The 7,589-nt window shown below is 44.9% G+C and overlaps 1 pseudogene; it reads left to right on the top strand.

Annotated features, from left to right (window-relative positions):
- Nucleotides 1-5,705: 5,705 nt before the first annotated feature.
- On the top strand, nucleotides 5,706-6,155 carry LOC117694688 (large ribosomal subunit protein uL29 pseudogene; annotated as a pseudogene).
- The last annotated feature ends 1,434 nt before the right edge of the window (nucleotides 6,156-7,589 follow it).

Genomic DNA, 7,589 nt, shown 5'->3' on the forward strand with positions numbered 1-7,589 from the left:
AAAATGTCTGCATTATATGGGAAGGAGCCTCTGGGGAAAGGGCAGCCCAGCCCCTGGACTGGAAAGTTCAAGGTTGGGGGACAGGGTGTGCCAGGTGGGAACTGAGGGATGCTGGGAGAACCTGGAAAGCCAGGTCTGCTTTAATATATAAAATATGCATCTCAGTCCCTTGTCAGGGTTGAGTCAGTCCAAAACCAAACACTAGGATGTTCTGTGGTTTGATTTAAGTGTGGGTTCCCTGGGTATATACATATGACAAAATTAATCAAGCTGCTAACTTAAGTTTTATGTACTTTTCTGTGTGTAAATAATATACAAATAAAACGCTAGTGACAGCGGAAAAGGACATAACAGATAAGGAAAGACACTTTGTACCTTGTAAACCTTTGGTTGTTGTTAGGGACTTTTCAAAGCTTTTATCAAAGTATGACTACTATACCACTTGCAATGTCATGGACTTGCTTTGCCTGTTTTTAACCATTATATGGGATGGGTTCTTCTGTTTGCTTGCTTTCCCAGCCAACAGTATGTCTTTACTTGCCATTGATTCTCTCCTCAGCTTGCTCTGGGACTCTTAGCCACCCTCTTGCCAGAATGGGGCTGCCGCCACCTCTTCATCCTCTTCATGCCAGAAGTTTAGCCCACTCGTGATAAAAAAAATAATAAATCACCATCCAGGAAAATTTTAAAAGACTATTCAGAAGTCTTTTATTGAACCTAATACCAGGGGGCAGGACAAAGAGGGTCTCCCAGGCAACTCGAAAAGTGAGCCAAACATTGTTAGCTAGATTGAGTAGGACATGCAAATGAAGACTTATATTTGTACCAATCACAGAACACCTTTCAGTTCCACCAATCACAGGCCTCAAGTAGGGACTAATTTCAGGCTTTGCATATAGACCAATCAGAAAATTCTCACTGCACCAGTCTCAGAATAGGAGCCCCTACCACACCACACCACACCACACCACACCACACCACACCACACCACACCACACCACACCCTGAGTGGAGATGGAAGAGTAGCTGCAGGGTCATCTAAAGTTCGTTGAGGTTTGTCTAAGCCTGTGATGCTGTCTTCCAAGGTCTATGGTCTCTAGAGGTCATGTTGACTAGATTAAAACCTCCTGAAGCAGGAGACAAGGTGTAAGGCACATTTTGTGGTCCTTGCAGCTGGAGTGTTCTTAGACTGATTACAAAGTATCCAAAACAGCTGAGGTAGGGGTTAGGCTTGCAGTGAAGGCCCTTAATCCCAGCATTTGGGGGGGGGGGGGCAGAGGCAGGCAGATTTTCTGTGAATTTGTGGCCAGACTGGTCTAAAGAATGAGTTGTTAGCCAGCCAGGACTACACAGTGAGAACTGTCCCCAAACAAATAACAACAGAACAAAAACCCAATGGGTTGCCATGACAGCAGTCTGGCCTTGCCTCTAGGCATAAGAAAAGGTTCTATCCCCCACTGGTTTGCCCCAGGGCTTTCACTCATTCACAGAAGAAAGAAGAAAAGCCCAAGGGGTATTTGCAATAAAGACTTAATTAAGGAAAGCTCAACACAAAATTCATATTCTCAGTACCATTTAATAATGTTTACTAGTGCTTAGCTGAGTACTCCAGAAAGAGTTAAGTCCCTCTATCTGTTCCCCCAGCCCCCCAGCCTCTGCCCACTTTTGGTTTGACTCTGTAACTCTGGCTGTCCTGGAACTCAGACCAGGCTGCCTTCAAACTCAGAGATTGGCCTGCCTCTGCTCCCCAAGTGCTGGGATTAAAGGCATGTGCCACTATGCTTGGCTTCTCTGTCTTAATATTTCCAGAATTGGGACACAGAATTCTGTGTCACCTCAAGGAACATCTTGGTGACTAGGGCTTCTATAACAAAATACCCTAGAGAGTGAACAGCTCAGAAAAATGTTCCCCTCATAGTTTAGGAAGCTAGGAGTCTGAGACCTAGCATGGCATGCTAAGGCCATGGGGAGGGCTCTCTTCCTGACTTGTAGATGTCACAGTCTAGGCCTGATGTTGCCAGATTCTTGGCTTCTTATTCAAAGAATTGAAACCACAAAGGCTTATACAAATTGCAGAATTCATGAGGAAGCTCTATTAAACATAAAGCAATACTTCAGATTAGAAAGGCAGACACTGGAAATGTTGACAGTGGGCCAAAGTGAAGATCTCACTCAAGGGCAGGTTATAGCCTAGGGTCTCTTTTCCCGTGTAGAGGAAGGAAGGGCTGGTTACTAGGGTTACAGTTTGAGTTAAGTATTTTGATTGATAGATTAGGTCATATAATTATTTCTTTATTGTCCATGTTCCTTCCCATAATGCATCTGATCAATTATGTATAAGCATAAGATGGCAAACAGGTCACTTGAGGACAGTGTCTTATTGAGCAGCACCGAAAACCAAGTCCGGAACAAATCAGTATTTCTGGTCTTACATGGCATATGCAGAGTACAACTGGATAAAATATTTCTAAGTTTGAAGGTTCCTAAGGGGAGGAGGAACTCCATGTTCAGAGAGGGGTATGTATATAGCACCACGAAGATAAGGACCCTATGTTGATAATAAGTTACCAGGTATGTTGTTTAGAGTGAACATGGAACTTGAGTAACAAGTGGTTGTGAGCCACTCAGTGTTGATGCTAGGAACTGAACTCTGGTCCTCTTCAAGAGGATTAAGTGGAAATGCCTTAACCCACTGAGCCATCTGATTACCCCACTATTTTTATGGGTCTGGTAGTTTGAATAAGAATGAGCTCCATAGGCTCATATATTTGAATGCCTAGTCACCAGGGAGTTGTAGGGACTCGGCTGGTCAAGATGGCAACAGCTTCCGGTATGATCTACTGGTAAACAAGGGCACTGCGAATGTGATCACCCTTGGGCCAACTCAGTTTTGGTGCCAACCCCTCCAGAGCAGGATATGTTAATGAGGCACTGCAATTCCGACCAATCTCGCACCTCCACACGCATTCCCCGACTAGGGCTGAGCATATAAGCAGCTCGCTCTGGGTGCTTGGGGTTCCCTGCTAAATGATGAAGCGCTTCTACAATAAAGGCTGTTGAGAAGGATCCGGTTGTTCTCTTCCTTGCTGGTCTAGTGGGGCACGACAGGGAGTAGCAGTACTTCTTGGAAGGATTTTAAGGATTAGGAGGTGTGGCCTTGCTGGAGGAAGTTTGTCATTGGGGATGGACTTTGGGGTTTCAAAAGCCAAGCCCAGAGTCTTTCTGACTACAAATCATAATGTATCACTCAGCAACACCTCTAGCACCATGTCTACATGCATACCACCATGCTCCGTGCCATGATGATAATGGACTCAACCTCTGAAGCTGTAAGCCAGCCTCCAATTACATGTTTCTTTTTAAGAGTTGCCGTGGTCATGGTGTCTCTTCACAGCAATAAAATAGTGACTAGGATATGGAGAGCTTTTGGTGCCAATTCTAGCATATTGGCAAGAATCTGACATTGGGCTAGGACAAGGAAGTAGCCTCAAGATCTTGATCATTTGGTAAGTCCCTGAATATCATGGAACCTTTGTTTATGCCTTACAACTCAACATATTCTTTGCACGTACCTAGAATGATATAAAAGCAGACTGGAAAAAAATTAAGCCAGCTTCAGCACTTGCTGGGGTCATACTATAATGTCATCTTATTGTCTTTTCTTTCTTTAATCCTCACCCCTCCCCTCCCTCGAGACCTTGTCAACTGACTGAGCAGGCTTAGTCACTAGGATGATGGAAATCATCAAAGACACAGAAACCAGAGACTCAGGTGTAAGGAGCTTTTCAAAAATGATCCACATCTCTTCTCGGCATTTTGGCTAAGATCAAGTGCAAAAATGATCCACATGCTGTTCCTCTGATTGTACCTACTAGTCAGGAATGAGATTTCAAGGAAAGAGAACAGAACATTTGGAAATTAGTAGCTTTTTTCTGTTACTAGTTCTAGAATACTTGCATATCCTTTGTTAATTCTCATAACCCTACCAATGACTTTGGGCTGGGGTTAATTTAATGGAATAGTGTAGGAAGCAAGTGGAATTGTTTGTTTTGGTTTTGGTTTTGGTTTGTTTTTTGACACAGGGTTTCTCTGTGTAGCCCTGGCTGTCCTGGAACTCACTCTGTAGACCAGGCTGGCCTCTAACTCAGAGATCTGCCTGCCTTTGTCTCCTAAGTGTGGGGAGTGGAACTCAAGATGGCACCTGGCTGGGTGCCAGACGCCCCTGGCCTGTTGGCTCACCATTTCAGGAAGCCTGGGTGGCACGTAGGCTAGGCTTTACTGCACATGCATTCTGCTTTTTCATCGTTAAGTAAGATCGGGCCATGTGATGTATGTGCTCAGCACCAATCAAGAATGATTTCGCTGGGCGGTGGTGGCGCACGCCTTTAATCCCAGCACTTGGGAGGCAGAGGCAGGCGGATTTCTGAGTTCGAGGCCAGCCTGGTCTACAGAGTGAGTTCCAGGACAGCCAGGGCTACACAGAGAAACCCTGTCTCAAAAGACCAAAAAAAAAAAAAAAAGATTTCGTGGCAGGTTCTGATTGGAGAGGACATAGAGATTTAAGGGCTGGGAGCTAGAGCTGGGGTGGGGGGGGAGGCTTTTGAGATACTTCAAGGTTCCTGAATAAACCGTGTTGGGAAGGAGATCCCGTGTCTGTTGTCTTCTGTCTGCTGGTCGGTTCAGGAGGCGACACCTAAGCTCTGGGAATAAAGGGATGCATCACCACAACCCAGCTTACAAGTGGAGTTCTTAATGAATGTGTATTTTTGACATGAGCCAGCCATGGTAAAGAACCAAGGAATTTGACCCATGGGAAATTGGCAAAGTTTTTCCCATGGCTCAGGTTCAGAAAAGCAAAGCCTTTTGCTATTTCTGTTCCAAGACTGGAGTTTACCAACAATTGACCAGTGTGTGTAAAACCTAGCAACTGCAGCTTCTCCCTTCCAGAAGTTTACAGTCTAAAACTGCCCTATAGTGTACATAATACATGCACTGAGGTTACTGGTTGTTGCTGTAGTTGGTTCCACTCCAACAGATTCCTTTTTAACCTACCTGACCTCACCTTTTCTGTTTGTGTGACTCTGTGTCTCCCCTTCACTGTCTTTCCAGACCCAAACTTCAAGGGTCAAGACAATATAGTACTTACCTAGTATGCTGGAGGCCACAAGATCTATTTGTAGTACACACACACACACACATACACCTCCAATAAAAAGTCTTTCCACCACTGAGCAGATCCTGGGCAGTAGCTCTGCCCCCAATCTCTAAGAACCCAGAGGAAGCAGGCCTCCCAGGAACTCTAACCTGGGCAGTATCTTAGGTAAGCAGATAGCAACACCTGCCCCAAACGGCGTAACTGGGACCCACTAGGACCCATGAAGTCACTCCTGGCCAGGAGCACTGGTTCTTTCCTGTCTGTGCCTGAGCACTGAGCAGATTTTGGGCCCCAGCTCTTACCCCAGTAGTAACACCCACCCCACACAGTTCTGATACAACCAAGACAATTGGAAAGACAGGCTCCAGTCAGAGACAGGGCAGGTAGCACTAAGGAGATCCAGATGGCAAAAGGCAAGTGCAAGAACATAAGCATCAGCAACCCAGGGTACTTGGCATCATTAGAACCTAGTTCTCCCACACAAGAAACTCCTGAATTCCCCATATCACTAGGAAAGCAAAATTCAGATTTAAAATCACTTCTACCCCCGCCCTTTCCTCTTTCTCTCGAACCAGGCGGCCTCAGCCGTGAACGACGCAGCAATGGCCAAGATTAAGGCTCGGGACCTGCGTGGCAAGAAGAACGAGGAGCTGTTGAAACAGCTGGACGACCTGAAGGTGGAACTCTCCCAGCTTCGCATCGCCAAAGTGACAGGCGGCGCCGCATCCAAGCTCTCCAAGATACGAGTCGTACGTAAGTCTATCGCTCATGTCTTCACTGTCATTAACCAGACTCAAAAAGAAAACCTCAGGAAATTCTACAAGGGCAAGAAGTACAAGCCCCTGGACCTGCGACCCAAGAAGACTAGAGCCATGCGACACCGGCTCACCAAGCACAAAGAGAAGCTGAAGACCAAGAAGCAGCAGCGGAAGGAGCGGCTGTACCCACTGTGCAAGTATGCAGTCAAGGCCTGAGACGACAATGACAATAAAGTACAAAACTGACTGGCAAAAAAAAAAAAAAAAAAAAAAAATCACTTCTAATGATGATGATAGAGGACTTTAAGGAGGACATAAATAACACTCTCAAAGAATTTGAGGAGAACACAGGTAAACAGGTAGAAGCCCTTAAAGTGGAAACACAAAAATCCCTTAAAGAATTACAAGAGAACACAACCAAACAGGTGAAGGAATTGAACAAAGCCATCCAGGACAGAAAAATGGAAGTGGAAACAAACAAGAAATCATAAAGGGAGACTACGCTGGAGATAGAAAACCTAGGAAAGAAATCAGGAGTCATAGACACAAGCATCACCAACAGAATACAAGAGATAGAAGAGAGAATCTCAGGTGCAGAAGATACCATAGAAAATACTCAACCGTCAAAGAAAATGCAAAATGCAAAAGGTTCTTAACACAAAACATCCAGGAAATCCAGGACACAGTGAGAAGACCAAACCTAAGGATAATAGGTATAGATGAGAGTGAAGATTCCCAAATTAAAGGGCCAGTAAATATCTTCAACAAAATTATAGAAGAAAACTTCCCTAATCTAAAGAACAACATGCCCATAAACATACAAGAAGCCTATAGAATGCCAAATAGACTAGACCAGAAAAGAAATACCTCCCATTGCATAATAATCAAAACATCAAGTGCAAAGAAAGAATATTAAAAGCAGTAAGGGAAAAAGGCCAAGTAACATATAAAGGCAGACCTATCAGAGTTACACCAGACTTCTCACCAGATATTATAAAAGCTAGAAGATGCTGGACAGATGTCATACAGACCCTAAGAGATCACAAATGCCAGCCCAGGCTACTATACCCAGCAAAACTCTCAATTATCATAGATGGAGAAACCAAGATATTCTGTGACAAAACCAAATTTACACAGTATCTTTCCACAAACCCAGCATTACAAAGGATAATATCAGGAAAGCTCCAATACAAGGAGGGAAATTATACCCTAGAAAGAGCAAGAAAGTAATCCTCTTCTGTTGAGATCTGCTCAGGCCCACGTTCTCAGGGGAGGGGGGGGGAGCGGAGGGGGATGCCTCAGACTGCTCTATCAATCATTGTTGGAACCCTAACTGCCAAAAGCCTTGGGGGCTAAATTATTAGAGCCTGCACTGCCCCAAGCTGCTCTGGTCCGAGGGTAGGGGTTCAGCAAGAGAGACAGTGAGGATAGACTCGAAGAAAGGAGACCAGAGTGTGATTCAATCCCGTTTATTCTTCAGTCTCTCTTCTTCTCTCCAAGTCCCAAGTTGTGAGTTCCTAGTCCCTAGTTCCTAGTCCCTAGTGCCTCCAAGTTCCAAGCTTCTTTCCAAATTCCCTTCCAAGTGCCCAATACTTAATAATTTCTTCTGTCTGCCTCTCACCTTTTATATGTCTCACTTCTAAGCCACGCCTCTAAGTCATGCCCTTAAGTCACGC

This window comes from Arvicanthis niloticus, chromosome X (assembly GCF_011762505.2).
Source record: "Arvicanthis niloticus isolate mArvNil1 chromosome X, mArvNil1.pat.X, whole genome shotgun sequence".
Classification (NCBI taxonomy): Eukaryota; Metazoa; Chordata; class Mammalia; order Rodentia; family Muridae; genus Arvicanthis; species Arvicanthis niloticus.